This window comes from Adiantum capillus-veneris, chromosome 26, assembly GCF_014529385.1.
Source record: "Adiantum capillus-veneris isolate H3 chromosome 26, ASM1452938v2, whole genome shotgun sequence".
NCBI lineage: Eukaryota > Viridiplantae > Streptophyta > Polypodiopsida > Polypodiales > Pteridaceae > Adiantum > Adiantum capillus-veneris.
In genome coordinates, this window is record NC_140956.1 from 77,753,382 (window position 1) to 77,771,881 (window position 18,500).

The 18,500-nt window shown below is 43.0% G+C and overlaps 1 protein-coding gene across 4 annotated transcripts in view; it reads left to right on the forward strand.

Annotated features, from left to right (window-relative positions):
• The window catches only part of LOC147423695 (primase-helicase Twinkle, chloroplastic/mitochondrial-like), a 130,612-nt gene that overhangs the window by 65,038 nt on the left and 47,074 nt on the right, over positions 1-18,500 (forward strand). The window contains exon 3 of one of the 4 annotated variants that reach the window (XM_086501603.1): positions 10,624-10,694. The exons of the other annotated variants lie outside the window; for them this stretch is intronic. The gene's annotated coding sequence lies outside the window, so the exon portion shown is untranslated. The remainder of the gene's footprint in view (positions 1-10,623; positions 10,695-18,500) is intronic. 4 annotated transcript variants of the gene reach the window in all.

Sequence of the window (18,500 nt, forward strand, 5' to 3'; positions counted from 1 at the left end):
TTCAAATCAATCCTGCTAAAACAAGAGAATCCCTGAAGTCTGTCGAGAATATCATCAACCCTTGGAATCGGGAATCTGTTCTTGATGGTGATTTTATTGAGAGCTCTATAGTCAATGCACATTCTCCAAGATCCATCTTTCTTTAGTACTAGTAAAACCGGAGAATAGTAAGGTGAAGTACTAGGCTGGATGAGACCCTTTTCAAGTAGGTCTTTCACTTGGTTCTTGATTTCTTCATTCTGGGCTCGGCTAACACGGTAAGATGGCCAGTTTGGTGATGTGGTTTTAGGGATCAGATCAATAGTGTGGTCCTCAGGAAGAGATGGAGGTAACTCGCTTGGAAGGCCTTCTGAGAAACAGTCAGCATGTATGTGCATAAATTCTTGTCGTTCTTTGTCTAATTCAAACATGTTCGTACGTTGTTTATCATTCAATTCTTTCAAAAACATCGAGTAACGAAAAAGATTGGATTTCATTAATTTTGAAATGTCCAAAGCCGATACAATAGGGACGGAGTCCCACTTCAATTTTACATCAAGTACAATTTTCTTGCCCTTCTCATTGGTCAAAGTCGGTTTCTTGGCCCGATAGTCGACCGCGGCGTTCTTGTGGTACCAAGGGATTCCTAGGAGGACGTCACACCCTTCCAAAGGCATGATGTAAAAGTCCTCGTGCCCTAAATACCCCTGGACAATGCAAACGAAGTTTGCCAGTGACAGTTGTAATGGCTACATTTCGTCTGGGCACCACTAGAAGTGCCTTGCCGGTGGCCCCATCCTGTCGGGCGTAATCTCGAATCGAGCCGCCAATTCAGGTTAAATGAAGTTGGCCTTGGCTCCTCCATCAAATGAAATGAGGGCTTCTTGATCTTTTACTTTGCCCCATGCGCGGCAAATTTCCGTACTTTCATCCATCTGACTTGTGTTAGTTCCCATGCAATCCGATACTAGTCCTGCTTTCATCTTGCCTTTTGTGCCACGTTCTTCCGTTGCTCTAGAACTCTCAGGCCTTTCTTCAGCTCCTCCTCGTTGTGCCTTTTTGGGGCACTTTGCGGAGATATGTCCTTGTTCCCCTCTACTAAAACACTTCCCCTCTTTGAGATAGTCGCCTCTCTGTTCCGCTATCAAACGGGGTCTTGCATCCTTCTTTTTCTGGGAGTTCTTCTTCTTTCTATTGTCATTTGTCGAGGTCTGTTTGGTCCTCTGAGTCAAAACTTCATCAATGGGGTAGGTCAGTTACCCGAATGTATCGAGAATCCCTGCTTAGCATGTGCCATTAGTTGTTGTATGGACTCGGACTTTTGTTCAAGGCAGTAATCTGGGATCTCTGTAGGGAGTCCACAACAAAACCGCTCAATCTGTTCTTTGAAAGTGACCTTCTTAAACAAAGAGGTCGATAGAAAAGAATCCCAAAACTTTTCACATTATGCGTCCAAATTGTCACCCTTGGTCATCCAAAAATGATTCCAAGCGGTTCTCACATCTCGTTCGTACTCCTGGGTCAACCAAGAAGAAATGAAGATCCGTTTGAACTTCAACCAGTTGGTCAGGGCTTCTTTCCTTAGAAGAAGACTGGACCACGGGTTGGCTCTGTAAGAATGTTTTTTCTTCGCATAAAACTTGTGATTGTCGAATTCCGAACTGTTAGAGGATGACTCCTCCGTAGAACTGTCATAAATTGGTCGGAATTTGATCTTCTTTGCCTTTTTCTTGTTCTTTCCAAAACTTTGTTTCTTGCTTCGCTTCTTGCTCTTTCTGTCCTCCTCGCTTGAGTCGGAAGAGGAAGAGCTAGAAGAACTATCGGAAGAAGAGGAAGAAGAACTGGGTAGTCCTTCAAAACGCACATGCTTCTTCTGTTTTCGTGCAGTTGCAAAAGAAGATTGATGGCCCAAGTAACCGGGGTAGTCAGTCCCCTTGTTGCGTTTCTTCAATTGCCCCTTGGCTTCTTGGATGGCTTCTTCGTGTCTAGAAGCTGATTGATTCGGGTCTCAACAACATCATGGAGTTCTTCTTCAGTGAACATCTTTGGAGTAGGAGATTTCTTGATTGCCGGTTTGATTGGTGTCTCCATGGCTTTCTGCCACTGAGTGCTGGGTCAAAAATTTTGCATACTGGGGATCCTTGGCAAACTGAAGTATGTGCTTTGCGCACTCGTCAACCTGCTATTGACGTTGGATCTCCATGAGTTCATATGGCGAGGGCCAAGGTGGTCCGTACTCATTCTCCGCTAATTCGCTTGAAATTTCCCGTACTGCCTCCCACTGTAGGGGTGGCAGATGGAGTCATGTGATTCTTTTCGGAATCCATAGGTGCCGCGAGAAGAAGGATCGGATTTCTCGGTAGAAGAGAAATCGGCTGTGCTCTGATACCACTATAACAAACTTGGACACCCCAAGTCTAGGTTCTGTCGCGACACAAGAGAGATTCACTTAAAACACTTCACAAAATATTGAGTCGACACAGCCCGGCGCCAAGAGAGATTGGCCCCAAAGACTGAGGCCCCTTTCGGTATTTCTTTCTGTATTAATCTTTGAGCGAAGTACAACTCCCGTGGGTCCTCAGCTCTCAGACTTTGCGTCCAGATGCCCTGAGAAGTGAGGCCCTTGGGCCCTTTTTGTTCTTACAAAGGGATGCTAAAAGCAGAGCCCCCAATAGCAGTGAAACTTAAAAACAACTGTCCCAAGAGCAACAGGCTTAAAATATGCCAATAAAAACAGCCAGTGCAAAAAGCGGAATTCCGTACAGCAGGCCACGTTAGCATGTTAGCGCAAAAAGCGAATCCGTACGTTATGCCACGTCAGCATGTCATCGCGATTTACGGGATCCGTACGGCCTGCCTCGTCAGCGTGCATACAATCTGTCTGCCACATCAACAGTTTGTCCGTGTGTGTCCGAACAGAACTGCCACGTCATCAATTTGTGACGGACATTAGGCATTAAAAAAAGGGCGTACGGATTGTTGACGTGGCTATCTGTACGGACGTCCGCGATATGCGGTGCTGATGTGGCAAATGTATGGAACTCCGTAAATTGTGTTGACTGCTTTAGGCAATAGCTTTTGGCACATGATGCTTTTGGGCCCAAGCTTTTCATGTAAACTGCTTCTCCAAGGCCAAGGGCCTTTAAATAAGACCCTAGGCTTTCCCTCTAGCTTATTCAGAGCTGACGAGCCGGTGAGCAGACGAGAGCCAGGGCAATTGTACTTTGCTCAATTGTTAATACAAAGAAAAATACCAAAAGGGGTGCCAGTCTCTAGGGCCAATCTCTCTTGGCTCGGAACTACGTTCGACCGTGTCGACTCAATTGAACTGTGATTGAATCTTGTGAAGTGTTTTTAAGGAAATTTTCTCTCGTGTCGCGACAGATTTCAGACTTGGGGTGTCCAAGTTTGTAAAAGAGGGGGCCCCTTGGAGGGCGGTTTGGGACCCCATCTGGTGTCGTCTCTTCTCTCTCTAGCACTCTCATGCACTTTGCACTCTCAATTGCATTTCACTCTGTTGTTTTGGCCATTGCACATTCTCTCACGAAGCGCGGAAGGCTCTCCCTTCCGTTAAGTAAAAGGAACCTTGAGATTGATCATTCATCTTGAGCCATACACCATCATTCACTTTCGCCGCACATTACAAAATTATCGGTGGACCTAGCTTACCTTTCTTGTTCTTTTCTTGTACCGTGTGATCTATTGGTAGCCCCGCTAGCCTACCTATCCATCAACACCTCAATCTAAATCTTCGGAATTCTCTGATGAACTATCAGTTGATTCCCTTGCTTCTTAGGAACTCTTTGATGAATTATCAACCGATTTCCTTCTTTGGAAGTCTCTGATGTATTATTAGCTGGTTCCCTTGGTTCTCTCTCTTTTTTGGAAGACTTTTACCCCGTTGAGGTGGACTCTGGCTTGTCCGTAGGGGAGCTGGCATGCATAAAAAAACTTTGCTTGGCATGTCCCATAAGTCTCTGAATGGAGTAAGACTTTTTTTGCAGACAATACCATCTTTTTCTGCAGACAAAGCAATCTCTTTTTAGAATTCACAGTAAAATCGCTCAATCTGGTCCTTCAAAGTGATTCTCTGATACGAGGACAATGGCAAAAAGGTATCCCAACACCTCTGGCAAGAGTCATCCAAATTGTCTTCTTTCTTCATTCTCAAATGATGCCAAGCTGGATGACATCTTCTTTATATTCTTCTGTTAACCATGCATAAGTGAAAATTTTCTTGAATTTTATCCACTTCTTAGGTTCTTCTCTGTGCAACAACAAAGTAGACCACCATTGTTTGTGTGTTTCCTTTCACAAGTAAGATGTTGCCCTTCGTAATATGGAGCGTTCCGAGAAACGACCTCCGGAGAAGGCGATGTCACACTGCCATATGAATTCAAGGGCTCAATGGGTGTCCTAATAGCCTGAAAACGAGTCAAACTTGACTGCTTGACCCCCATCCTTGGCCCCCTTTATCTTTTTTTTAAAAAAACTATCAGAAGAGGACGAGATCTACTCCTCTGAAGTGCTAGATTGCTTCCCGTGCTTGCTAGACTTTTTCAAGGATCTGCTTTTCTTCTTTTTTCTTCACTTCTTCTGCTTCTTCTCATCCTCACTGGAACTAGAGTAAGACAAACCGGCAGAACTCTTTGAAGGCAGAAAGTTTAGGTCATCATGAAACAAACACGCTTCTTGGATCTTTGAGCCACCTCGAAAGGTGATTTCCAGCCCAGATAACTTGGAAAATCTGTTGATTTGCTCTTCTTCTGAGAGTGAAGCATTCAACCCCAACATCATTTGCACTCAAAAGCATGCACCAGAACCTGTGTAACAAACTTGGGCACCCCAAGTCTAGATTCTGTTGCGACATGAGAGAGATTCACTTAAAATACTTCACAATTTTAAATTTACAGTTCAATTTAGTCGACATGGCCCGACGTAGTTCCGTGCCCAGAGAGACTGGCCCCAAAAACTGACACCCCTTTTTGTATTTCTTTTATATTAATCTTTGAGAAAAGTATAACTCCCGTAGGGTCCTTCGCTTTCAGACTCTGCGTCGAGATGCTCTCAAGAGTGAGGCCCTTTTATTCTTACAAGGGATGCCAAAAGTAGAGCCCCAAAATCAAGTCAAACTCAAAAGCAAAAGTTCCAAAAGCTTCTGACTTTAAAACTGCCCAAAAAGCAGTCAGTACAATTTACAAAAATCTGTACTGCTGCCACATCACCCTGTCAATGCAATTTACAGTGTTGCCGTACAGTCTGCCACGTCACCTGTCAACGCAATTTACGGTGCTGCTGTACAGTCTGCCACATCATCATCTGTCAGCGTAGTTTGCGGATAGTCCGTACTGTTTGTCCACGTCAGCACATTTGCGTGTATATTTGTCTGGGTGGCTTTGCCACATCACCAGTTTGTGACATACCCTCCTCTTGAAAGAATTGTAATCGCCCTCCATTACGCCTGCAAAAACAGACAGAGGCCATAAACTGTCTTAGTAGACATTGACTGTTAGTACCGACGCACTAGACACGACACATCTAGCACATGTACAAAGACGACAGTCACATCACTGTACATGACATCACAGGACATCACATGACAATCAATCACAGAAACATTCATTCCAAATCTCAGACCATGACTGCCAGCAACGTATTTAGTAACCACATCTAGATCCATTCTGGACCTCATTGATTTCGGGTTGACGAATCCTATATTGCGATCATGTCCATGGAGATTTTTCGACTCAAGCACTGTCGTGTGCAAGTAGTCATTCGCCTCAAGCACTCTCATGTGCGAGAATCCGTTGCCTCAAGCAGTGTTGTGCGCGAGAATTTGTCGCCTCAAGCACTGTCATGCGCGAGAAGCGTTTTTGGGGATCCCAATCTATCACTAAGTTCATACTGAACAGAGTGGTCCAGTCATTCATTCCATTGAATCAGTTGTGGTTCATGATTCGTTATCAGGTTCATTCAGGAGCTGTCACTGCTCCATCCCATTCTTAATTTTGCTCTTTTTCCAAAATTAACAGATTCTTTCATAAAACATTAGTTTTATTCAAAATGTAAAATCATCTTCCAAAAAGTGCTGTTTCATAAATTCATAATGCTAATTCAAAAATCTGTTTTGGAACGAGTATTGCCTTGTCCTGGTGTTCTTTCAATCTGCCAGTCATCCTAATTCTTGTGCCCTTTTGGGGCACCGTGTAGCGATATGTCCTTGTTCTCTACATTCAAAACACTTTCGTGCTTTGAAATATTCATCTCTTTGATCTTCTGTGAGAGAAGGTCGTCTATCTCTTCGTCGATTGTTTTTGCTATGACTTGTTGAACGTTCATCTGATGGGTAAGTCAATTTACCCAAATGTATAGCAAATCCCCACGTCGCGTGTCCCATCATTTGTTGTATAGACTCAGACTTCTTTTCGAGACAGTAGTCTCGAATTTCTTTGAGAAGCCCACAACAAAATCGTTCAATCTGCTTCTTAAAAATTGATCTTCTTAAAAGATGAAACAGGTAGAAAAATTTTCCAAAATCTTTCACAGTAAGAATGTCACGTGACACATCCAACCCTATGTGTCCATGGACAAGCTACAGTACGACAAGGGTCCAGTCAGTCCAGTCAGTCCAGATTTAGGAGTGTTCTGGCACTTTTGTGAGTTTGTTCGCAGACCGTGCATGTCCAAACACTTAGATTAGATGCATATCCTCTGGTTTCACACAGCATGACCATCAGACTCCAGTCAGATCCCATCAGTAGCATTTTTACAGTGCATAGGCCTATTTTCCCTATTTTTGACATTTTTCACTTATTATTTTTAACTAACTTTTGTTAGAAAGTAGGTAAGCCAAATTTATATAAATAGAAACCTAGTGCTAGCACTTTCTGGCAGAAGAGGCATCAATAACCAGTGAGTTCAACAGGCAGCTTCTCGGCAAGACCTCCCACATCAGCAGGGCTAGTGTTTTTGCATCTACAAGGACCTAGTGATTCCATCCACAGGCAGCCTGGTGGTTTGTGCACAGCAGATCAGCCCCGGCAGCAGCAAGACCAATCAAGAAGCCTAGCGTTTTGCATTTGCAGGACAACCGGCAGCAACAGGACCATTTTCAGCCCTAGCGTTTTTGCATGAGCATAGCGTTTTGCAGTTTCACCGCGACGGAACAAAAAAAAGCACCAGCGTTTTCATTTTTCAGCCTTTAGCACTCGCAGAAGAACCCCCGAACCTCGTAGATCTCACCTTCCCGCAGCAGATCCTTGCCGCACGGTCAGATTTCGCAAAGTTTACAGATTCAGCCCGAAAAACGCAGATTTCAGCATCTGCGTTTTCAGCACGTCGTCGTTGCTTCGTCGCCATCGACATCGTCCCCGACATAGAGTCAGAATTCAGCAGATAAAGATTTGCAGATTTCAGCCCGTCTCGTCGTCGTCCTCATCGTCGTTGACATCATCGGCAAGTCCAAGCATTGTAGAGATTTGTGCAATCATAAGTAGACCACTCTCGCCATAGAGAGTGGGGCCTTCGGAGGAGGGTTTTACAACGTCTCTGGTGTCATATTCTCTTCTCTATCTCTGAGTCTCATGCACCTTCACGCACAGTGTCCATTCACTTTGTTTGTGTCCATTGCACTCTCATTAAAGAACGGAAGGCTCTCCCTTCTGTGAGTAAACGGAACCTTGAGCACAGTTTGGAGCACTCATCTTGAGCAAAGTTCAACATTTATTCTGCTGCACCTTACATTGGTATCAGAGCTTTGGCAGTGTTCTGTATAACTCAAGGAAAGAACCACAAGAACCACATAAATTTTTTTGCTTGTTGAGGTCGCACGAACTCAAGTTCGCTTGGGCGTGTTGATTCCTAATCGTGTTTTTGAAGAGTGACAGGAAACCCAAGAAAGAAGGGTTTGTCTAGCCTCTTCTTGTGTCTCTTTTCACTCATCGAAAGCGGACTGTGCACTTAGCGGCCGGCCAATCGACGTGACGTGGGAAAAAGAAACCTTGGTGTGAGCGCAAGGCCGCCAAGGGGTGCGCCCGCAGAAAAGAGCAGAACTCGGGTGAAGAGAAGATCCTTCTCGAACACAGGTTGCAAGCGAAAGAAGAACCTCAAGAACCTCAAAAACTCAAGACCCTCAAGAACCCAAGAACCCAAGAACCCAAGACCCACAAGAACCCAAGTTCCTCGTGAACTTAAGAACCCAAGATCACAGTGTATGGTCATCACTTGAAGCGGAATGAATACTTCGCTTGGAGGTGATGAGTATGAGAGAGGCGACGAAGAATTTTCCCCACCAGGAGGTTTTTTCGACCCTCCCCCCTCCCCATCTACGCCACGAGTTGTACCTCATCCTTTGGAGGCAATGGTGAAGTCGATGTTGGAGATGATGGCACAACAACAAGAAACGAATCGCGTTGCGATGACACAACTAGAAAGAAAAGAAGAACAACAAGAAGCAACTCGCATTGCTTTGGAACGCGAGCGTGATGCATGAAAAGAAAGAAAAGCACAAAGAAAGGAGGAAGCCGAAGACGATGAACGGCCTTGGAGGCCGATCGTGAGGTTCAGAGAGACCTCCGCACTTAAGAATTGGTTCGATAGGTTCTTGCCTCAAAGTCCGAACTGGCCAAAGATGTTGGTAGTTCCTCAAGTGGGGCAAGCCGTGACTCAGACTCCAACAACCCAGTCACAGGGAAGATCCAGTTCAGTAAGTATGATGGTAAGATGGATGCTACGGTTATTCATTCTTGGTGCATCAATTTAATGCTTATTTTGCGACAACTAAGAAGACAGGAAATGGCAAGGTTTTGACGGCATCTATGTACCTTGCCGGTGATGCCATCAATTGGTACCACGCATGGCAAGAGGTATAGTTAGCCGTGCACCTAGAGGAAGCCGACGAATTCACGTCCCTTTCCTTCAATTGGGCTGATTTCCAAGACAAGCTCAAGGCGCGGTTTATGCCACCTCAGTATCTTGCACGATTGAAGGACGATTGGTGCGCTCTCAAGCAAAATGGTATGCCAGTTATGTCTTTCTCAAATCGTGTATTGCAGCTAGGTAACCAATTACGCAAGTCGGATCAATAGCGCAAAGAGGCATTCCTTTATGGATTAGACGAGTATATCAAGTATGATGTTGAGGTGCTCGATCCAATCGATCTCAACAAGGCGTTAGCGATTGCTCTCGCACGGGAGATCAAGCACAACAAGAGAAAGCCCAAGGGAAACAAGACTTCTACAAGTACCTCTCAGACTTCGTAGAACCTTCAGCACGGTAAGAATGGTAAGAACGGTAACTCTTCTTACCAATCTTTCAATAGTCTTCCAGAAAAGAACTCAAAATGAACCTAAGAGTAAGGCTAACACAATTGCTAAACCTAAGCTTACTCCAGATGAAAAGATAGCACAAGGAATTTTAGGAGGATACGTCTGTTGAGCTTATATGTGAAGCTGCTCAATATATGGCTTCTCTATATATGGCACCCATGTCCCCTCTATATATACATCATCTCATGTTTGTATTCTACACACTTTGGGGTTCTATTTCTGTGCTCTCTCCTTCTCTCTCAACATGGTATCAAAGCAGGACGTTTTTGTTTTCGATTTCTCTGCTAATTGAAAATGATTTTGTAGAAACTACTCGCACGTTCCATCGGAACCAATGTGGTCTACAACTTTGTAGAAAAAAGTTTTTTCAAATTCTGTACTAATTTTGAGTTATTGTTCGCGGACTGCGTATATACCTGAAAAGCAACTTTCGCTTTTTGTTTTTGATTTTTCTGCTAATTGAAACGATTTTGTAGAAACTATCCGCGCGAGGCACTGGAATCAATGTGATCTACAACTTTACAGAAGAAAGTTTTTTCAAATTTTGCATGGATTTTGAGTTATCGTTTGCGGGCTGCGTACATACCTGAAAAGCAACTTTCGTTTTATGTTTTTGATTTTTCTCTTTATTGAAAACGATTTTGCAGAAACTATCTGTGTAAGGCATCGGAATCGATGTGATCTACAACTTTGCAGATGAAAGTTTTTTTAAATTCTACACCAATTTTGACTTATCGTTCCCAGACTGCGTACATGCCTGAAAAGCAACTTTGCGTTTTGTTTTTGATTTTTCTCCCGATTGAAAACGATTTCGCAGAAGCTAGCCACTATAGGTATCGAAATTGATGTGGTCTACAACTTTGCTGAAATTTTTTTTTTCAAATTCTGTACCGATTTTGAGTTATCGTTGGCGGACTTTGCAGAAACAACCCGCGAAGGCACTAAAACTGATGTGGTCTATAACTTTGCAGAAGAAAGTTTTTTTTCAAATTCTGCACTGATTTTGAGTTATTGTTGGCAGACTGCGTACATGTCTAAAAAGCAACTTTCGTGTTTTGTTTTTTGATTTTTCTTCTAATTGAGAACAATTTTACAGAAACGATTAGCTTGAGCCATCGGAATCGATGTGGTCTACAACTTTGCAGAAGAAAGTTTCTCTAAATTTTGCACCGATTTTGAGTTATCGTCTCGGACTGCGAATATGTTTGAAAAGCAAAATTTTACTTTTTGCTTTTGATTTTCCTCATAATTGAAAACTTCTCAATTATATTTTTTCTTCATCAATTATATATTTGTTACTGACGTAACTTTGCTGCAGAAGCCAGTTACATATCGTTCCGATTCAGTCGAGCCGTTGATGATCGTCCAAATTCTATCGAGCTACTGTTGGTACATGATCTTTTGTTATATGATATACTCGTTCATTGATTCTCGTATAATTATTTTTCTAGAGATATAGTTTACGTCGTTTTATTGATAATTTCTCGTTGATACCATAGTGATTTTGGTGGTACCATGATGATGTTTTGTTAGTAATTTGGTCATGGTGATTTTCGTTGATACCATGATGATATTTCATTGATACCATGGTTATTCTCGGTGTTGCCATGATGTTGTTTCGTTGATACAATGATTTATTTTTGGTACTATGATGATGATATTTCGTTGATACCATGGTTACTCTCGGTGATGTCATGATGATATTTCATTGATTCCATGGTGATTTTCGTTGATACCATGATGATGTTTCGTTGATACCATGGTTATTCTTAGTGATACTATGATGTTGTTTCGTTGATACCATGGTTATTCTCGGTGATGTCATGATGTTGTTTCGTTGATACAATGATTTATTCTTGGTAATATCATGATGTTGTTTTGTTGATACCATGGTTATTCTTGGTGATACCATGATGTTTTTTCGTTGATACCATGGTTATTCTCGGTGATATCATGATGTTGTTTCGTTGATACCATGGTTATTCTCAGTGATACCATGATATTTCGTTGATACAATGATTATTTTATGATGCTTTTCGTTGATACCATGATGATTTATTCATTTTTATTGATACAATGATGATATTTTGTTAATACTTTGATGATACTCATTGATATCACTACGTTGATAAATGTCGTTTTATGTAGTATATACACATGTCATTTGCATCACGTATCATGCATCTTGTACTTTTTATGTTCATACTTTATGTCCACATATGTTGTCGTACGTATATATATCGTCAAAAGAGTGGCGTCGTGAACCATTTCTTATGGCATTGTGAATGTAATTATTTTACTAACGATGCTAATAATTTTCATGATTATGTTTTTTGAGTCTATGATCTATGTAGGATTGATCAAAGAATTGATTTCATGAAGACAAACTTGGTGACAATAAAAGATTTATGAAGACATGTTTGGTGATGCTATATTGATGACAACATGAAGATATGTTTGGTGATGCGATAGTGATGACAAGCTACACAGCAGATTCACGGAGACACTTCTGATTATGAGCTAATCGATAGCCTTTACACTTCTTTATTGAACCTTTGTATTCATTATTGTATTTGATAGGATAGGAGTAATGTAACTCCTCATAAAACATTCATTGTAAAAGGAGTGATGTAGCTCCTCATGAACATTTGTATATTCAATGATTTTTATAATATAACGGTGGGTATATAGAGCTGTGGGTTTTTCCCTTGATCCCCCAAGGGTTTTTTCATCCACAGTTAGGGACCCTTATTTGAGCGGGCGTGTTGAGCTTATATGTGAAGCTACTTAATATATGGCTTCTCTATATATGACACCCAGGTCCCCTCTATATATACATCATGTCATGTGTGTATTCTACACACTTTGGGGTTCTATTTCTGTGCTCTCCTCTTCTCTCTCAACAACATTACGTCGGAAGAGCAAAGCACTTATTCTAAGGAAGGTCGTTGTTTTCATTGTCATATTAAGTGTCGCATAAAAAGAACATGTCCTAAGCTTGTATCGAATGAATCTAAAGAATCCACAGAACCCACTTCTTCTCTCAATGCAATCAATGACAACACAAGTGTGCCCCAAGTTTCTCCTGACCCTCCCATTGATGAGTCTCTCATTAAATGTTATGGTCATATGACGGGGCAGCGTTTTGTCATATTGTTTGACCCAGGCAGTATGCAGGATGTGATCAGTCTCTCTCTTGTTGAGAGAGTCCGCCTAGAGGTTAGTCAGAAATCTCCTCTCGAGGTCTCTGGCTTCGCTCCCGGTATAGACTCTCTCATCACGAAAGAGTGCCTTGATGTGTTGTTTACAGTTCAACAAGCTGCTTTCCGTAGAAAATTTTTTGTCTCTCCTCTCTCAGGATGTGATATGATTTTGGGCATTTGATGGTTTCGTGAGTATAACCCTCTCATTGATTGGGCGGAAAATACGTTCACTTTCAATGCCAAAAGTGACTCTCCCATTGTCATTCGTGGAGAGCAATTTGTTCATTCTCCATCTCTCATTGCTAATGTGCAGGCGAAGATTGAACGGATTCAAGAGAAGGAGACTCTCTCAGTCTCTTCTTCTCCAAAGCATGATACACAGGATTTGCATGATGATTTAAATGATAATGATGAGCATGATGATTTGGATGACAATGACAAGCATGATGATTTACATGATCAAGATGTGATTTCTCACAAGCATGATGATTTGCATGAAGATGATGTGATTGTTCACAAGGATGATGCGTTAGTGGATACTTTTTCTAGTGAAGCTAACCTCATTGCAGATTCGATCAAACACGAAGAACCGATCTTGGCTCTTGAGCCTAGGTCCAAAGAACCCCCACAGGAAGTACTATGTGTTCGAATGATTTGTCAGCTTGCATTGTTCGAGTGTTTCATTCGTGATCGTTTCATGTATTTTAGTCAGCGTCTTTATGTGATCCCTTTTCCTAGGCATGACATATTGTACGTTGAGCACGTTTGACTCATGAATGAGCACAGATGTATGCGGATTGTTCATGAAAAGCTGAAAAGTATGTATGTAAGGAAGTCACATTCATCTCTTCCTTGGCATGACACATTCGTAGAACGAGCACAAAAAAGTATGAGCACCAAGCATGGGCATTTCCGTTGTGAATTGCCACAGTTGATTGATTTAGATAAGCAAGACAAGATTCAATCTCATTGTTTGCGTGTGTGGGGTGAACGATTTGGCACTCCGTCTATTGGTTCATCTGCATTGCATGCACAGTCTTTTAGGAAGACGAGATTTTTTCCAGTCACCTTACATGGAATAGGTATGTTCATGTTTTTCTGTTGGAAGTGATTTCAGGAATTTTCAGCCATGGAGATTCTTGAAGAAAGAAGACGCATGCCTCTAGACGAAGTTGAAGCATCGAAGGAGCCCTAGAAGACTTTGTGTTGCTTTTGGCGCGGCCCAGAGAAGCAAGCGTTGCAGACCTTTATGAAGTTCAAGTACCGCATGACCCACACATCAGAGTGGGCCGGCGAAGAGTCCCTTCCAAGATTCCGGATGCTATTGGCGATCTTTCTCAATGCCATACAGTTCGGTACCAGTACCTCACTTTGAAAAGGAGGGGATGTCACGTGACATATCCAACCCTATGTGTCCGTGCACAAGCTACAGCACGACAAGGGTTCAGTCAGTCTAGATTTAGGAGTGTTCTTGCACTTTTGTGAGTCTGTTCGCAGATCGTGCATGTCCAGACGGTTAGATTAGATGCATATCCTCTGGTTGCACACAGCATGACCTAGTCAGATCCCATCAGTAGCATTTTTATAATGCACAGGCCTGTTTTCCCTATTTTTGACATTTTTCACTTATTAGTTTTAAGTGATTTTTGTTGAAAAGTAGGTAGGGCAAATTTACTAAGTTTGTATAAATAGAAATCTAGCGCTAGCACTTTCTGGTAGAAGAGGCAGCAGGAACCAGTGAGTTCAACAGGCACCTTCTCGGCAAGACCTCCCACATCAGCAGGGCTAGCGTTTTTGTATCTGCGAGGACCTACCGATTCCATCCAAAGGCAGCCTGGCGTTTTGTGCACAGCAGATCAGCCCCGGTAGTAGCAAGACCAATCAAGAAGCCTAGCGTTTTACATTTGCAGAACAACCGGTAGCAGCAGAACCATTTTCAGCCCTAGCGTTTTTGCATCAGCATAGCGTTTTGCAGTTTCACCCGCGAGGGAACACCAAGAAGCACCAGTGTTTTCAGTTTCAGCCTTTACCACTCGCAGAAGAACCCCTGAACCTCGCTGATCTCACCTTCCCGCAGCAGATCCTCGCCGCACGGTCAGATTCCGCAAGGTTTACAGATTCAGCCCGGAAAACGCAGATTTCAGCATCTGCGTTTTCAGCGTGTCATAGTGGCATTGTCGCCATCGACATCGTCCCCGACATAGAGTCAGAATTCAGCAGATAAAGATTTGTAGATTTCAACCCTTAGAGTTTTCAGATTTCAGCCCGTCCCGTCGTCGTCCTCATCATCGGCAAGTCCAAGCATTGTAGAGATTTGTGCAATCATAAGTAGACTACTCTCGCCACAGAGAGTGGGGCCTTCGGAGGAGGGTTTTACAACATCTCTGGTGTCGTATTCTCTTCTCCATCTCTCAGTCTCATGCACCTTCACGCACAGTGTCCATTCACTTTGTTTGTGTCCATTGCACTCTCTAATTCAAGAACGGAAGGCTCTCCCTTCCGTAAGTAAAAGGAACCTTGAGCAAAGTTCGGAGCACTCATCTTGAGCAAAGTTCAACATTCATTCCGCTGCACCTTACAAAGAATCCAAAGATTCTGTCTTGACCATCCGAACATGGTTCTAGTCAGAAATCACGTCTCGTTCGTATTCTTGTGTGAGCCATGAAGAAATAAAGAGTTTCTTAAATTTCAACCACTTTGTCGGCGCTTGTTTCCTTAACAACAGAGTGGACCACCATGTCCATGCATTGCCTTTTAGAAAGGATGCCGCCCGTCTGATCTTAGAGTGCTCTATATAGCGGCCTCCAGAAAATGCTATGTCAAACTGTTGGACAAAGGCTAAAGCCTTGGGAGCATCTCGAAACCCTCAAAAGTGCTTAAACTTTACTGTCTGTCCTCCCTCTTTGAATTCTTTGCGCTTTTTACCCTTTTTATCGAGGAAATCATATTGATTGGCTTCTTAAAAATGCTTTCTTTTTGCATAAAACATGTGATCTTTCCGTCGTTTCTTGCCCTTCTTGTCCTCATCACTCGAGTTAGAAGAAGATGAGGTGTCCGAGTTGTCAGAAGATAAGGACGAACTGGGCAATCCTTCGAAGCGTACACGCTTCTTCTGCTTTCTTGCGATTTTAAAAGTGGATTTTTGACCCAAGTAACCGGGGAAATTAGTTTCCTTGTTACATTGCTTCAGTTGCTTTTCCGACGGCTTCTTCGTGTCCAGAAGCTGATTGATTTGGCCCTGGACCGCATCATGGAGTTCTTCTTCACTAAACATTTTCGGAGTAGGAGGCTTCTTGATCGCTGGTTTGATTGGTGGCTCGGTGGTTTTCTGCCACTGAGTATGCACTTCTACGATGGATTGCTGAGACAAATTTTGCAAATTTTAGATCCTTTGCAATTTTAATTATCTGCTTCGTTGCCTCATCAACCAGTTTTCAACGTTCCATATCTTCAATCTCGAACTGAGTAGGCCGAGGTGGGCCGTACTCTTCCTCTGTTTGCTCATGAGAACCCCCCGCATTCGCAGATGCAGAAGAAGTCGAATGTTTGTTGGACTCCATAAGTAATGTGGGATTCTTCATGGCTTTATGCTCTGTAAGACAGAGGGATGTAGACGGGAGCTGTTGCTAAATTGGCTTTATCTGACATAAAAATAATTCTAAATGAATTATTGGATTTATAAGTGAGAGGGTTTTCTCGCTTGGAGCACCAGGAAAAATAATTCTAAATGAATTATTGGAATTTTAAGTGAGGGTTTTTCTCACTGGAGACATCCGAGTACAGAGTATTCATAGTACGTCATTCAGAGTAATGACGGGAGCACTGTGAACAGGAATATTTGTAAGGCCACCAAGAATGGTACTTCTGATGCGTCACATCGGATGGGTGACAGGGAGCATCGAGAAGAAGTACCGATTATCCGGGAACGGACATCTCTGATGCTTCATAGGATGGGTGACATAGAGCATCGTGAAGGAGATTTTCGGTAGGAAAAGACTAGGTGATGGGTATTCCTGATGCGTCACAAGGTGGGTGACAGGTGCATCGAAAAGAGAACATCCATAGTCAGGAGGAAATTCCGAACTGTGTTAGAATTGTGCACAAGGAAAAGCAAGCACTTGAATGAAGATGGGTTCAAAGGAAACTTTGAGGAAAAACAGATGCTTTCTAAGGAAGCGGAATCGCTTTTCGGAAAAACAGATGCTTTCCCGCGCGGAAGTCTATGTCTGCATTGCAACTGTGCATGTGATTGCATCCACGGACGCCTGGGAAGTGCTGTGAAAGCATTGTTTTTAACTTATAAGGTTTTATTGAGTTTTTAGACAGATTCAGACCATTTTTAAAGGTGACTGGTCGCCCACTTAAGAAGTGGGCAGCATCTGATTAAATGAAGCAGTATAAACAAGCCATCGATTTTTCTCTCTCTTTTTCTGGCAGAACAACGCAAAAAAGAGAAAAAAAACTCGTCCGCGATCTCTATGCGAGTAGTCTGCGCTTAGCTATTCGTGCCGTGCCTAGGAGCTATAAAAGCATCACATGCCTTGACTCAGAGAAGGAGATCAGTGTTTTGCAAGAAGAAGATGCTGTTGCAGATTTCATCCGCAAAGAAGATGTTGCCGGTGATGCCCATGGCTGCCCCAAGATTACTAGATGTCGCGAAGACCCAGTGTGCGAGTTCCCTCGCGAAGAAATGCCTACGGAGTGTGTTTCCATCGCGACAAGTTGCTGTTTTTCTCTGTTTTCAGCCCATAAACGTCGTAGACGGGGCTGATTTATGAGAAGGAATCCGAGAACACACCTCTTCTGTGTGTAGGATTGGAAGAGAGGATTTTCTATGTAGAGATCTCTTCCGGGGAATTGCTTTTTGAGAACCGAGTTGCGTTTCGAGCGTCAAGACTTTGAAGGTAACGATTATGATCTCTAAGTATTTGTTTGCAGGTAGTAGGAGCAGAGGAAGGCATGAGCCTCTGCAGGAGAAAACGCTCTAAGGAAGTAGAGAGAGATCAGCCCAAGGGTTTCGTACCCGAGTTTGGGAAGTAGATCCACGGATCGGAGAGTGATACTCTCTCGAGTTGTGATTCGGAAGTGGGGATTTCCAAATAAGGACTCCGTGTCCGGGAAAGCAGAGTTGTTCTGCAAGAAGAGGACTCTGGAAACAGAGTTGGAAAAGAGTTGCAGGGATGCCATGCCCCGAGTCTGGAAGGTGATATCGAGAGGCGAGAACCTTGATTCTCGAGGATTTGGAATAAGGAACGGAAGTTCCTTGGAATAGGGTTTTGCCCTAGGAATAGGAAGCCGAGGCTTCCGGGAACCATCAAGTTTTATTCTGGAACGAACGTGGTAATAAATTTGGTTTAAGTGCTTGTATAGACTTCTCCTCAGTAATAAAGATACTATTACGGGGGGGGGGGACTAGCCCATCTTCTGGTCCCCAGTATTGTGTCGATCTCCTCTCTCTCTCTCTCTCTCTATTTCTCTCTATATCCTCTGGCTTCAGTATTGAGTGATAAATTCTATTTATCCAAATATATTCTATATTGCTATGCGCTCCTGTTTGTGGCAGGAGCGTGCTCGATGCGCGATATATGAAGGGTGGGAGTGCCTAATAAGTCCGGGGTCGGGACCTGAAGATACCAAAGATACCTCAAATAACAATTTCCAAGAGTGCCATGTCTGCAATTTGATAGGACCGGTATGGTTTGAGAAAAGCACATGCTTGATAATCTGATACCACTGTAACAAACTTGGGCACCCCAAGTCTAGATTCTGTCGCAACACGAGAGAGATTCACTTAAAATACTTCACAATTCTAAATTTACAATTCAATTTGGTCGACACGGCCCGACGTAGTTCCGTGCCCAAAGAGATTGGCCCCAAAGAAGACTGGCGCCCCTTTCGGTATTTCTTTTAAATTAACCTTTGAGCAAAGTATAACTCCCGCATGGTCCTCCGCTCTCAAACTCTGCGTCCAGATGCTCTCAAGAGTAAGGCC